This window comes from Hyperolius riggenbachi, chromosome 5 (genome assembly GCF_040937935.1).
Source record: "Hyperolius riggenbachi isolate aHypRig1 chromosome 5, aHypRig1.pri, whole genome shotgun sequence".
Taxonomy (NCBI): domain Eukaryota; kingdom Metazoa; phylum Chordata; class Amphibia; order Anura; family Hyperoliidae; genus Hyperolius; species Hyperolius riggenbachi.
Window position 1 is genome coordinate 308,343,202 of NC_090650.1, and position 15,795 is coordinate 308,358,996.

The following is a 15,795-nucleotide window of genomic DNA, read 5'->3' on the forward strand; positions in this document are numbered from 1 at the left end:
GCCTCGGGTGTCCTTTAACTACTTTGGCCTCCTGGACGTAGAAGCTACGCCCAGGAGGCCATGTGCGCGTCCGCGCGCTCCCGCAGCCGATCGCGCGCGTGCACGCGCGCTCCCGGCCGCGGTTCATTAGCCTGGCAATCAGTGAATCGGGCTATGGTGCCCGATCACTGATTGCTCTCCCCCGCTGAAAAAGCGACAGCTTCTCTCGGAAGCTGTGCTTTTTCTGGCTGTAACGTCCCCCATACGTCACTCAGAGTGACGTCATGTAAACAAACTCATGGCCGCCATCTTGTGGCCAAAAAGTAAAACTACAACTACTAGTGAAAAAAATAAAACTCGACTAATTTACATTATAAAACTATGGCTTACATCCCACCCTCCCAAAAAATACCCAAATAAAATGTTTAATACAAAAAAAAAACAACAAAAACATTACAATAATAAAAAAAAAACACATGTAAATATTTACCTAAGGGTCTAAACTTTTTAAATATCAATGTAAAGATGAAATATTTCTAATTTTTTTTTTATTTTAAACTTGTAAATAGTAATAGATGCAAAACGGAAAAAATGCACTTTTATTTCCAAATAAAATATTGTCGCCATACATTGTGATAGGGACATAATTTTAACGGTGTAATAACCGGGACATATGGGCAAATACAATACATGAGTTTTAATTATGGAGGCATGTATTATTTTTTTTAAAAAATTCTTATTCTTCCTGTTAAAATGCATTTACAGTAAAGTGGCTCTTAGCAAAATGTACCCCCCAAAGAAAGCCTAATTGATGGCGGAAAAAACAAGATATAGATCAGTTCATTGTGATAAGTAGTGATAAAGTTATAGGCTAATGAATGGGAAGTGAAAATTGCTCGGATGCATAAAGTGAAAACGACTGAAGGCTGAAGTGGTTAAAATCAATGTAAAAGCACACAGGCACACACATGGTTAAATTCGCATACTTACAGATGCGAATTTTAACGCATTTTCGTGTTAAAATTCACATCCGCATGCAAATTCTTTTTCACGTTTTGCGCAACGGAATTGCACCGCACTAGTGGAAACAAGCCCTAAGAGTCCTTTTACACTTAATGTGTTGGTATGTGTTTTTCAATAGCAGTGCATTGTGAAAAAGATTTCAGTTAAACGTGTAGTGTGAGCTGAGGCATAGGAAAACATGGGCATTACTTTGAAAATCAGTTTTCTTTCAATTTTAACAGAGGAACTGGTTAAGTGTAAAAGGGGCCTATATGGCTGTCCTAAACAATCATTTGTGGTTGATTTGAGCACATTCTAGCATGTATCCAGTTGTCCCTAAACATCCAGATTGGCCGCTGGTGATCAGACATGCAGAGACATCTTGTCCTACTGCAGCTTCCCCTACCAAACTCCACCAACTTGAGGGCAGAGCAGACTGCTCAACAGAGAGCCAAGCATCATGCTTTTATGAGGATATGTCACCCAAAACAATCCCATTTATTTTGTCAAAGGTATCTACTCTGTCTATTAACTTAAACCACATAACGACCAGCTAACGCCGATAGGCAGCAGTTGTTTATTTGCGGGTTTTCATGGAAACGGCCGCTTGTTCCAGCGGCCATTCCATTTCAGTTCACGGAGGGTGTCTCCGTGAACAGCCTGCGAGCCTCCGATCGTGGCTCGCAGGCGAAATGTAAACACGTACATCGCAGCAGCGCCGTAAAGGAGATCGGCGATCCCCGGCCTCTGATTGGCTGAAGCCTATCAGAGGCGGTACAGGAGGGATCGCCGTCCTTTACCGCCCATAGAAAGAAGGGGATGGAGGGAAGGAGAGGGAGGGGGGGAATATCGCTGCGCAGGAAAGCCCCCCTCCGCAAAACACAAACAGCCGGCGGCGATCAGACCCCCCCAGCAGGACATCCCGCTAGTGGGGAAAAAAGGGGGGGCAGTCTGATCGCCCTGCCTACCTGCTGATCTGTGCTGTGGGCTGGAGAGCCCACGCAGCACAGATCTCTGAAACATGCTGCGGTCGTTAAGTGATTAACATAGTCAGGGGATGCCTGGATAATGTAATTACAAGCTGATAAAGAGCAACAGAGGCATCTACCCATACCAGCTTAGTCCCCAGGCCCCTGCATAAAATATCCAGAAAAAATAGGTGATAGACTACCAAATGTATACAATTTAAAGCTTTATTTTAAATACAGGATATTCTGCTTTTAGCATTGATATCTTTTAAAAGAAAGGACAGGAGGATTTGAAATAAACTTTCCTGCATATAATGAATATTTTTCTTGGTCTCAACTTATCAGGTCTTATTAGGAGTATGTTTTATCTATTGGAACAAAGCCCATAAGAATTTCCCTTAGGATTTGGAGGAAGGTACTAAAAATCAGAAAATATGTTTCATCATACACTGCTGACCAGACTACACCACAGGTTCCTATATGCAATTGCATCAGCATACACATAACGTGCCAACTCAACCAGCAAACAGCCCATGGACAAGAAAAGCATTAACCACACCGTGGGAACAAACAAAGGTCCGTTACTTGTAAAGGTATTAACACAGTCAATCCCCAGATGAGGTCATTACCGTTTTATGTAATCTGTAACCCAACACACTCATTCACAGATTCCGTAAGCAACAATCCCGAGTCACTTCTTAGAAACCTAAAGTGCTGCAGACAGACAGCAAATGATGGTGGGTAGTGAGAAGATCAGATCAAAGAGTGTTGCTCACATACACCAGAACTCATGGAGAAGCGAATGTGTTTATATATGAAGTACAGACTAACCAGCAAGCTCATGGTGAACCAGAACTCATTGGAGTGTGTCAGGGGCTACAATGGTCCTAAAAGCCCCATTACTAAAATGCTATGGAAAACAAAAGTTTGCTTTCTTAAGGGCTGGTTCAGACGGACGCTTGTGCAGCGTTTACCGCCAGCGTTCGGGGCTTGGCGTTAAACGCTCCCATTCAAGTGAATGGGAGCGTTTGTACCAAGCTTTCACGCGCGTTTACATGAACGCGGCGTTCGGGTCCCGATTTTCCCTGGCGTTCAAGGAGCCCCTGGAAGCTACATGTAGCTTCCAGGGGCAGTTAACCACGACGGGTAATGTCCCCCTAGGGGAAGAAAAAACGCGACCGCATCCGAACGCAACGCGAATGCTGCTGAAAGCCTGAACACATCACCAACGCAACGCCTCCGAACGTCCGTCTGAACCAACCCTAAAACAGAAAGAATTTGCGATAATTCAGGTTGGAGTGAGCTTGAGATGTCTCCCAGTGCATCACCTAATTTGCATATATTCAGCAGTGATGCCCTGGGAGACATCTCAAGCTCACTCCAACCTGAATTATCGCAAATTCTTTCTGTTTTAAGAAAGCAAACTTTTGTTTTATATATGAATAAATACAAGGAAAAGACATAAGACTCCCCCCCCCCCCCAATACAAGGAAAAGACATAAGACTCCCCCCCCCCCCCCAAAAAAAAAGTTGCAAAGTGGCGCTACAATTCTACAACTGTATTAATATTGTTGGTAAGTGGTGGCTGGATAGTGTAATGGTTAAGGGCTCAGCCTCTGACACAGGACACCTGGGTTCGAATCTCGGCTCTGCTTGTTCAGTAAGCCAGCACCTATTTCAGTAGGAGACCTTTGGCAAGTCTCCCTCAGGCCTCTTGCACACTGCAAGCAATTCAGATTCAGATTCCGCTTTTTAATCTGTTTTTACTTCCGATTCAGATTCAGATTTGCAGTTTGCTCCTTGCACACTGCAAATCTGAATCTGAAACGGAGGTAAAAACTGATTAAAAAGCGGAATCTGAATCTGAATTGCATGCAGTGTGCAAGAGGCCTAACACTGCTACTGCCTATAGAGGCGTCCTAGTGGCTGCTGCTCTGGCGCTTTGAGTCCGCCAGGAGAAAAGCGCGATATAAATGTTCTGTGTTTGTACTCTGAACACAGCATGCAAGTACAAAACAGTACAACCAACAAGCCACATACCCTGACCTCTACAATGTATTAAAAATAGATACAGGTAGTCCTCGGTTAACGAACGAGATAGGGACTGTCCGCTTGTTCTTAACCTGAACCTGTCCTTAAGTCGGGACAGCCACCTTTGCCCCCGTTTTAAATGCAGAGTAAGCGCAGCGGATGGTAAATAGAGGACATCTCACCTGATCCTCGGTGGTAGAAGGTCCCATCGTGGTGCCCGGAAGCTGTGCAGCCCATCCTCTCGCTCCGTCCACTGTTCCCTGGCGGCTTCTTATGCGTCGCATAATAACGCAATAGCAGGCGCCGCCAATAGGGGGCTTCTCCTGATTGCGTCATTATGCGACGCATAAGAAGCCGCCGGGGAACAGTGGATGGAGCGAGAGGACGGGCTGCGCAGCTTCCGGGCACCACGATGGGACCTTCTACCACCGAGGATCAGGTGAGATGTCCTCTATTTACCTTCCGCTGCGCTTACTCTGCATTTAAAATAGAGCAGAAGAGGTAGTCCCCGGCGGCGTGACGTCACTGCGACGGGGCGGATCTATGGTCGCGGCGTACGTATCGGCTGGTCGTTCGTAAACCGGGGACTACCTGTATAACGAAAACACAAAACTGATGCACCTAATTAAAAAGCCCTAAGTACTCACCAGTACATAAAGAGGATCCAGAACAGCTACACAAGCTGGTGATCCTGAAGAGAACCAGGATGGCTCTGCCCACTCAGCTGGGCAAATCCACTAGTCAGTATGAAGTTCATGAGCAAAATCGCAACACCATATAGAATGAAGGGAGTGGTAAATGCTCTGTCCACTCCATGTGTTCGTGATACAGAAACAAAGAAGCCTTTTAGACATTTGACAAAACGATATTACAAACTGCTGTAGACATCTAAAAGGAACTTTACTGAACATAACTTAGCCTAGGCTAAACATCACTGGGAGGGCAGGGCTGTATACCAATATATAGCTACTTATACATATATGCAGTGTTTCTGATGCTGAAAAGATAACTCACAACAAATTGAGCACTCTGGATTAGTAAATAAATGTCCACAGCGCTAAAATTAAAAGTAATACCACTTTTATTGCTTGCAATCTACAGCAAAAAAATCACAGACCTTAAACTAATAAAGATATTAGCACCAAATCCTATACATTTTAACCATTTTTTACCCCATCAACTCACTGCAGTGAGATTGCATGTGTGGTTGCATGTGTTTGTATGCATGGAGGTAATTTGTGATTTTAAAGGGGACTGGTGCGAATATCATTATTAGTTTAAGGTCTGTGATTTTTGCTATAGATTGCAAGCAATAAAAGTGGTATTACTGGTACTTTTAATTTTAGTGCTGTGGACATTTATTTACTAGTCTTTTTTCAGGTATTGGAAGATTGCCTAGTCCACGTAGCTGCTGACCGATACAATTCAGGTGCAGTGTCTTATTTTATATGGGTACTCTGGATATTGTATTACATGATTCCACTATATCTCGGTGTGGTGCCTCTTTTATGTCTGGTACACACCATGCAATTTCCCATCAGATCGATTGACGGAATCAACCATTTCCCACAAGTTTGATAAGGTTTCTGATGGATTTTGTGCAGAAGTGTAATGCCACTACCATACACCTATGCTGGGGTCAATTTGCTCTACTAGTTTTTAATTAAAACGTCTAAATGTTTTTGAATTGGGAGAGGAAACGTCTGAAAACATGGGCAAACCGCACGGACACCTCGCATGCAGAACTCTCCAGGGGTGCAAGAAATTCCAAGTGCTTAGCCCACCCTATGGCGACTTTTAGTAACCTCCATCAAAACCAAACTGCATGTCAACACAACATCGTAACTATCAGTTTATTAAAGCGCAATAAACACATTCTACTGAAAAACAGAAGATTTCAAAAGAGTTATGTCATATTGCGCAAGACGAAATGCTGCATTCTTGAACACATCCTATGAAGTAGCAATAGCTCCCTCCCATACTACATTAGCTAGAAATTCCGAGTAATCCTTGAAGTTGGACCGGAATTGTAAGAATAATGTATACATTGTCCGCATGACTGGCAGAGTGGAGTCAGAGCAATTTTGCACCAACTCCTAATACATTTAAACTGTGATTAAAATCAAAAATATGATAAATTGTTCTATTTCGCAGATAAAAAAAAGTCACCATAAATAACATATATATAGTAATAGCAATGCTTAGTCCACAAAAATGAAATAAATCATTAAAAACAAGTTATTTGTGCTGCTGCAATAAAGCAGTCACCGTAATTTTAACATCAGATATACATATCTGATTGTGACTATTATCTTTGTGTACACCAGAACCTGTTATAAATAATAAAGAACATCTCTGCTGTCAGAAAAAACCCCAATATGTAGTTTTGTCACTAGCATGCATGGTCAAGGACATGCAAATAATTCTGCATTCATGCAGGTTTACGCAAATGTAGGCACTCCCTTTATTTATTTATTGTATTTATAAAGCACCAACATTATGCAGCTCATTGCTCATGAAATCAATGAATTTGATATGTGGTTTTATTTAAGGATATACAGTAATACTATATTTATTTTATTTATTTATTATATTTAGAAAAGCGCCAACATATTATGCAGCGCTCTACATATACATATACATTACCCGCAGAGCTGTTGTGAATCCAATGAGAATGCTGTGCACATTAACCGCAGAGGTGTTGTCTATCACCTGTAAACCTGGCTCAGATCATGCATGAAGAATGCGTAATAGAAGAATCCCCTCATTCTCCAACAGAGTACCTGTACATCAATCTAAAGGTAGCCATACACTGGTCGATTTGCCATCTGATCGACCAACAGAAAGATCCCTCTCTGATCGAATCTGATCAGAGAGGGATCGTATGGCTGACTTTACTGCAAACAGATTGTGAATGGATTTTAGCATAAAATCTATTCACCATCTGTGAAGCTGCTGCATCCCCCCTCCCCCGCTATACATCACCTGCTCCGCCGGCGCGAGTCCCCCGGTCTCCGCTGTCTTCTTCTCCACGCTGGGCTCAGAGTCCGGCTGGCTTCACTGAACTTCCTGTCCGGAGAACAGTAGAGGGCGCTCTACTGTTTAAACTTCCTGCCGGGACAGGAAGTGAAGTTCAGTAAAGCCAGCCGGACTCGGAGCCCAGTGCGGAGAAGAAGACAGCGGAGAGAGCGGAGACACGCGCCGGCGGAACAGGTAATGTATTGCAGCGAGCGTCGGTCGTCGGGCATTCGAACGCCGCTATCGACGCACTCCCGACCCGCCGCGATTGAGCAAAATGTTCCGCACGGACGGATCGACGGGAATGATTGATTTCGAACGGAAATCGATCGTTCTGTCAGTGTTTGCGCAACGATTTCTCAGCAGATTCGATCACAGTGATCGAATCTGCTGTATATCGGCGGGAAAATCATTAGGTGTATGGGCCACTTTACTCACAGTTAGATTGCCTAGGGCTTGATGGATGTTCTTTGTTCCTGTCTGTACCCTCTACGAGTACTCTTAACATGGACTAGTTTTGATTTCTATTTAACAGGTACTTTACAGCAGTTTAGTTAAAATGCATCTCTGGTGTACATAAAAAACAAAGGTATGCTAATACTTAAAACTTATGCTAGGTACACACAATGCAATTTTCTGACAGATTTACTGTCTTATCGATTATTTCTCCAATAGGTTTTTATTGAAATTTTTCAAAAAGGATACAATAACATTAGAAATGGTTGTAACATGTAAACCGTTATAAACAATCGATAAATTTAACGAGTTTAAGAACATGCTATATAGTAACATGAAATTAGCTTGCAAAGATATAAGTAATAACTCAAATAACAAGCTATTTGGGTGGTGGAGCAGGCTACAGTGATCAAGACGTGCTAACTCTGCTTTCTGAAGGAGAGTGGTTGTCTTACCCTTTTCATCGTGCCTTTTTGCAGATGAGCTGCACCAGAGTGGGTCCTATCTGTGGACCCATCAGCAGCCCTTAGTGTGATCTACCAAAACCAGAGTGGGGGGGGGGATTGGTAGGGGGATGGTATTGCCAGGGGCTTGGAAGCAGTTGAATGACGGGGCATCAGTGTGTCTGCAATTATGGGAAGTGCTAATGTTCAAGTGTAGTTGGTAGTTGGGGGAGAATCTGTTCCCATGGGATTAGAAGATGGTCCAGGTTTTGCCCTGGGTGGGCACGCCTGAGGAAGAGTGTTTCCATCTTGAGGTTGTGGTCCGTTAGGTTGCGTAGGTGTAGGATCGAGGGGATCACTGTGTCTTTCCAATTGGATAGGATGAGTTGCCTCGCAGCGCAAATTAAATGTGTGACAGAGGTTTTATAGGGTTTTGGAATTGAGTCGAGGCCTACTAGTAAAAGACCTAGTAATGGATTTGGAGGTACTGTTCGGCCTGTTATTAAGGAGATTATTTTGAATATGAGTGTCCAAAAAGGTTCTATGAACGGACAATCCCACATGATGTGATGTAGGGAGCCTTGAAGATTACAGGCTCTCCAGCACAAGGGGGAGTGTTGGGGGGAGAATTTGGCAAGGGTCGTGGGGGTGAGATACCAGGTATATAAAAGTTTCTTTGAAGTTTCTAAGTGAGTGATACATTTCGAGTGGAGTTTTAAGTCTGCTAATGCCTTGTGTATCATGTCTGTTGTCAGAACAAATTGTGGGGTTGGTGCCCATAATTTAATTGCATTCTGGAGTGGGCTTGGGTTTGTGGAATTGCTAAATTTATACCACTGTGAGATGAGGCCTGTTGATTTGGGAGGAGAGCAGCGGGGTAAAATTAGGTCCCATAGTTTTTGTGGGAGAGTTTTAAATATGATGGGCCTTTTGCTATTCAGATGCGCTATTTGGAGATAGGTGTATAGTTCTTTATCTTCTAATTTATATTTCCATTTTAGGAATGAGAAGGAGACTAGGGAGGATTGTATAAAGAGATCGTTAATTAAGAGGATTCCCGCCTCTATCCACGGTTTTATGTTGATCTGAGGAAACATGGATTTAAGGGCTGTTAATGGGATTTTTGCTGGTGGCGCTTCTACCTTATTTTTGGAAGCTTTCATTAGGGTTTTCCAAGAGGATGAGGTAGCTAAAATGGTTGGGTGTGTGGTTTTGGGGGTGGGTTGTGAGGCCCATATTAGATTTAAGTAGTCTTGGAGGGGGACATCAGATTGCTCGCTTTCTAGTGATGCCCAAGTTTTATTGGGAGCGTGTGGTAGCCAAGTTTTAGACATATCTATTATAGATGCGATGTAGTATTGATAAGGGTCTGGAAGACCAAAGCCTCCTAGTGGGGTTGGCGCTATCAATGAGTTATATGATATCCTGTGTTTCTTGTTTTTCCACAGGTATTGTAGAACAATTTTGCGAAGGTTGCGGAAGAACTGGTAGTGTATCGGGATTGGGAGGGTCCTAAAGTAATAGAGAATTTTCGGGAAGACCGACATTTTGTAGGCCGCGATTTTACCTGCGAGGGAGAATTCATAAGTGGCGAGGTGGGTGAGGTCATTTTTAATTGAATTCAGTAGAGGAGGGAAATTACAGGTATATAGTTCACTGGTCTTGGGGGGAATGTTCACCCCAAGATATGGGATTGTGTGTTTTGCCCAAGGGAAAGGGGAGATGTTTGTTATTTTTGTTTTGAGCTGAGGGGAGACATTTATTCCCATTACTAAGGATTTGTTCTCATTGACCTTGTACAGTGAGGCTTCTGAGAAATCTCTAAGAACTTTGTTGATGTGGGGTATTGAAGTGAGGGGTTCGGTTATTGAAAGCAGGACATCGTCCGCAAACAGATTGATTTTTTGCTCTGAATGGTGGAAGGGGATGCCTTTTATATTTGGGTTCGACCTTATGTGTTCTGCAAGGGACTCCATCACTAGGACAAAGATTAGAGGGGAGAGGGGGCAACCTTGGCGTGTTCCATTGGAGATCCTAAATTGCTTCGATAAACATCCGGAAACATTAACTTGTGCTGATGGGTTCTGGTAGAGTGCTAGGATGGCTTTAAGTATAGATCCGCTTAGGCCAAATTTAATTAGTATCTGTTCCAAGAATCCCCAGTGGACCCTGTCGAAGGCCTTCTCCACATCCAAAGCAAGGAGGAGGGAAGGCCTCCGACAGGATCCTACCTTGTGTAGGATGTTGATGACCTTGCGAGTGCCATCGGCTGCTTGTCTACCATATGTGAACCCCACTTGGTCTAAAGCAAGTAGTTCTGGAAGGATAGTAAACAGGCGGTTTGCTATGATTTTTGAGTAAAGCTTTAGGTCACAGTTTAGGAGAGATATCGGGCGGAAGTTTGAGGGAGAGGAGGTGTCTTTTCCTTGTTTCGGAATTACTGAGATGATTGCTCTTGTGAATTCTTGGGGGATGTGGCCTTGAGAAATAAATTCGTTGAATAGCGAGGTAAGTTTCGGAGCTAGTATAGCGGCAAAGGTTTTAAAGTATTCATTTGAGAAGCCATCTGGTCCTGGAGACTTATGGAGTTTTGATTTGTTAATGGTGTTTAGTACCTCAGAGACAGAGACTGGAGAATTGAGGGTCTGTTTTTGTTGTTTGGTAATAGAAGGTAAATTAATTTGGTTCAGAAATTTTCCTATGATTGATGGATTTGGTTGAGGGGTGTTGGGGTCGTCTTTCAAGTTGTATAGGGAGTTGTAGAAGTCACTGAACGCATTTGCTATGTCTTGGGGGTTGGTTAGTGATTTCTTAGTGAAAGGGTGGACTAGTTTGTGAATTCTAGCTTTGGCTTGTCTATTTTTGATTAATTTGGCCAGTAAGGGACTAGCTTTATTGTGCTGGTGGTAGTAGTCAAATTTTAATCTGGAAAGATGGAACTCATATTCATCAGTGAGTTCCATTCTGAGCTGATGGCGTAGATGAAAAAGATCTTTAGTGAGGGATGGAGTGGGGTTTGCCTTATTTTCTGTCTCTGCGGACCTAATTTTGGATAGAATGTCTGATACTTTGGCAGTTTTGGCTTTCTTTGCTGCTGAAGTTAATTTTATAAGGAGGCCTCTGATGTAGGCTTTGTGGGCTAGCCATATTGTGCTCCCTCTAACTTCCCCCGTCTCATTGAATGTGAAATACTCATTAATGTGATCAGCAATGCATTTGGCGTTGTTGTTCATAGTAAGGATATGAGAATTTAATCTCCACAGTGAGGGTTTTTTGGTATATGGTGAAAGATTTAGCTCTAGGGTAATTGGGGCATGGTCAGACCAGGAGATGGTGTGGATTCCTGCTTTCCGGACGGCCTGTAAGGAATGGCGGTCTGTCAGGAAAAAGTCGATTCTTGTGTAGCTGTTGTGGACATGGGAAAAGAAGGTGAAGTCCTTTTCTGAGCTGTGGGTGGCCCTCCAAGGATCGTATATGTCCTCCTTATGTAATAGTTTGGCCACGGCGTTGGACGGTCTTCGGTGGCGGCTGGAAGAGTCTAGGAGCTGGTCTGCGACAGTATTGAAGTCTCCTCCTATTATAAGGGAGCCTTTTTGTACGGCTTTGACTTTAAGGATTAGTTTTTTGATAAACTTGTATTGTCCTGTATTCGGGGCGTAGAGGTTAAGAAGTGTGACTTCCACATTGTTAATAGTTCCTATTAGAAGTAGGTAGCGGCCCTGGGGGTCTTTCTCTGTAGAGTGGATTGTTACTGCTAAGTTATTGTGGAAAGCTATTAAGACCCCCCTTTTTTTTTTTACTAAAATTGTTAAAAATGATTTGGGAGTAGGAAGGGTGATGACAGAGGTAGGATTGGTTATCTAGTAGATGGGTCTCCTGGACAAATAGAAGGTCTGTGTTGAGGGCTAGGGTCTCTTTCCATAGAGAGTGTCTCTTTACAGGATTATTTAATCCTCTGGCGTTTATTGAGGTAATCTTTAAGGCCATCTTTCAGGTATGCCATGATGAGATGTTTGCTTTCCAAGGAGAAAGGGAAGCAATTGGATATGGTAGGCTCCTGGCTTGGGAGAGAGGGGAGGAGTGAGAGGAGGTAGATCATTTGAGAAGACTGGGGTGACCGAAAGGGGTAAGTGGCTTTTGGATGTTGTTAGTAAGGTCTCTACTTGATCTGGGCTGTAGCAGAGGTCTCCTGGTGGGGGCATGAGCTGGGCCCTTATTGGCCTCAGGTGGGTGTCCAGCTCGGAACTATGGGGAGAACTCTCTTATTGTGTTCCATGACCTCTTAGGAGATGGTCTGCCATTCTTGGGTGATTTTGGAGGGTTCCCCTGAGCGAGAGGATCTTTTTGCAGGTTCTGGTAGAGGAAGGTTCCAGGCTTTGAGCAGTTTAAAGCCCTCTGCGTTGGACATAATGGATGTGATTTTTCCGCCATTCGATATTAGTAGTTTGGTGGGGAATCCCCAGCGATACATGATTTTATGATCTCGGAGAATTTTGGTTATCGGCTGGAGTTCTTTGCGTTTGGCCAGCGTGGCTTGGGAAAGATCGGAGTATAAGGCAATATTGTTGAAAGGTTCAGGGAGGGCCCCTTTGGATCGTATGGCTTGCAGCAGGCTTTCTTTGGTGGTATAAAACTGATAGCAACAGATTACATCCCTCGGGATTGTGTTAGGCAGGTTGGCAGGTTTCGGTAGTCTATGTACTCTTTCGATTGCCGCTTCGATGTCAGCTAGCTGGGGCAGTGCTGTTTTGGTGAGCTTTGTGACATATTCTCTGAGTTGAGGTGTAGTAACCGCTTCATCTATACCTCTGAACTTTAGGTTACAGCGGCGGTTGCGGTCTTCAAGGTCTGCCGCCTTTGTTTTCAGCCATATGATGTCAATCTGCGTTTCATCCATGCAATCTACTGTTTTATTGTGTTCCACCGTAAGGGCTGCAATGCTTTCTTCGTTTTTAGCTACTCTGTCTCCTAGAGCGGAGATTGATTGCTGCAGGTTGTTCGTTATGGCTGTAAATTCTAGTGTGAGAGACACTTTGAGAGACAGGAGCATGTCTTTCATGCAGGTCTGCGTTAGTATTTGATCTGAGGCCTGGAACAGCTCTATGGGCGTAGCTGCTGCTGCTGCCGCTTCTGCTGCATGGGGACCTGTGTGTAGTGCCTGTCCTACCTGGTCTGCGGAGGATTCAGTCCTTTGGCGGGATTTTACCGGGCTGCGGGATGATGGCGATGCTGTGTCCGGTGTGGAATCTCCTCCCTGTGGTGCGGGTAAGTTGTCCGCCGTGTTGGTTCTGTGTGGAGCTGTGGGAGGGCGGGAGCCGGCGCCATCTTTGCTTGCTGAGCGGGCTTGGATGCCCGCGAATATTTCGGGCAATTTCTGTGGCTTTGGGTTCCCCATCTTTCTTTTAAATGACGCCTCAAGGACCATCGGGGTCTCCTCCATCGCTGCGGGTGTTTTGGGGCAAAAATGTGCGCTTTGGAAGTCGCTTTAGAGGTCTGGATGCGGAGCTCCGCAACTACGCGTCTAACATGAGCGAGCTGCGGACACGCCCCCCCCTTATCGATTATTTCCAACAAGTCAGATCTGATATCCGATTGATTTTCCGTTCACTTCTATGGAAAATCAGAAATCAGATCGGACCTGTTGGAAATGATCAATCTGACAGTAAATCTGTCAGAAAATTGCACCTGTGTACCTAGAATTAGATTGTCCCAACACTTTGTTTAACCATTTCAGGACCATAGGCTTACACCCCCCTAGTGATCAGGCTATTTTTTACAATTTAGTGCTCTGCAGCTTTAATAGCTCGCTGCAGAGCCATACTACTTAGCACACAAGTGATTACCCCCCCACCACCTTTTCTGCCCACCAACAGCTTTCTGTTGGTGGGCTCTGATCGCTGCTGGCATGTTTGTTTATTTTTTTATTTGTATTTTCTTTTAAATACATTTCTCTATTTTTTATTTATTTTTGTTACTTCCCTTTTTCCTCCGACAGCCAATCAGAGCTATCCTCTCTCATAGGCATCAGCCTCACATTCTACCCTAAAGCATGTACTATATCACCCTTGTCCCATCTGAAAAATTGAGGTGAATCCAATATGGCAGATACCAACATAGCGACGGTGTTCGTAGGCTACCCAAAAAGTTTCCTCCACATCCATTACTTATGTCCATATTCAAATATTCTCTTGGATTCTGCCTTCGGTCCTAAACCACACTGCTCACTAGCCTTGCCATCATGAAGAGATCTAGGTTAGGGCTCTTTTCCACTATGAAATGCGATTGCGATTCCGATCGCAATCGCGTTTCAATTTCCACCATACGATTGCGATTGAGCTACTATACTCATAGTCCAGCTCAATCGCATACAAAACGCGTCAGGACGACGATTGCGCTTTGACCAAAATCGCATCGCAATCGGATCGCAATAATGGAAATTGCTGCTGCAGTTTCCCTTAGTTTAATGTACCTTGCGATTTGCGATCAGAAGCAAATCGCAAGCTAGTGGAAAAAGGCCCTTACCTTTCAGCCTCAAAAACATTTCAGCACCACACTTCCTCCGACAACATTCGACAGATGAAGACACTATCTTCAAAAACTGGCAGTTAGCAAAGACAGCTTTCTTCTTCCTGTCACAATACTACTAGCTGCCAGTAACTGACATTTTCCCAACCTCCTTTACTGGCTTACCACAAAGTAATGGTTAAAATATATATATATATATATATATATATATATATATATATATATCTCAAAAGAAAACAAACTTTGACAGTGAACAATGTATCTCAGTTCTAAGGTGCCGCAGACTGGACTCAATAATGCAGCTACCCTACTGGGAACTGTAAAGAGAAATAAGATAGCAAGTCCGTATGGTTTATAAACAGCAGAAGTACTAACTTTTGTCTGCAACCACAAACTAAAAAGCTGGATAAAATGATACTTTAATCTGCAAATGAGAGGTTGGCAAGCACTGGACAATGATATAAACACTAGACTGTGGACGTTTTATCTGCAACATGTGCAATGTCTAGTCAAAAAGCCTAGACTGCTCCAGCTGACAAACTTTGGTTGAAGATGTGGCAAAGCAGTCGTGATTGGAGTTCAACTGAATTCCTTCATCTGAAAGAATCCAGCCAGGCAGATCAAGGTTTCAGCTGAAAAAATAGTTTAATGAACAAATAAATGATGCTTTTAGTTAGAAGATGCTGAAATGGCTGATATCGGTCAACCAAAGAGATCGAATTACAATCACATTCCACCACAGTTTTAAATAAAATGTTTACTAGTTACAATTTGCGTGTGATGGGGTTACTACGGTCAGTGTCCCTAATGCTAGGTACACACCATACAATTTTCTGGCAGATTTACCTATCAGATCGATTATTTCCAACAAGTCCAATCTGAATCTTAATTGATTTTCCAATCGTTTTTCATTCACTTCTATGAAAATCGATCGAAATTCAGATCGAACAGGTTGAAAATAATAGATCTGGCAGGTAAGTGTGCCAGAAAATTGTATGTTGTGTTCCTAGCATAACTGGAAAAGTCTATCAAGAACTGGCAATACACAGGTTGAGTAAGACCTGATATGCCAAAGCAATCAATCCTCATATGATTGGAGTTATATTGGATAGTGATCAATCCATTTCCTTCTCAACAAATTCAGTTTCAGCAGTAATCTATCATAGCAACGCTAAGGGCCATCAATCTCCCACCGCTTGTTTCCTGCTCCCATTGAACAGAGATTTTCCAACATGGCCTAATTGGATATGTTGGAGAAACAGATGACTGGCAGATTTGAATAAAGTAATTGAATTGGCTGGGAATCAAATGGAAAAATCAGAGCATGTATGTTCACTTTAGCATCTACAGGTGAAATATCTGTGTAGATAGCA

General features: G+C 43.4%; 1 protein-coding gene across 7 annotated transcripts in view; it reads right to left on the reverse strand.

Annotated features, from left to right (window-relative positions):
* ANKRD12 (ankyrin repeat domain 12) overlaps window positions 1-15,795 on the reverse strand; it is a 234,739-nt gene that overhangs the window by 86,214 nt on the left and 132,730 nt on the right. The window lies entirely within an intron of this gene.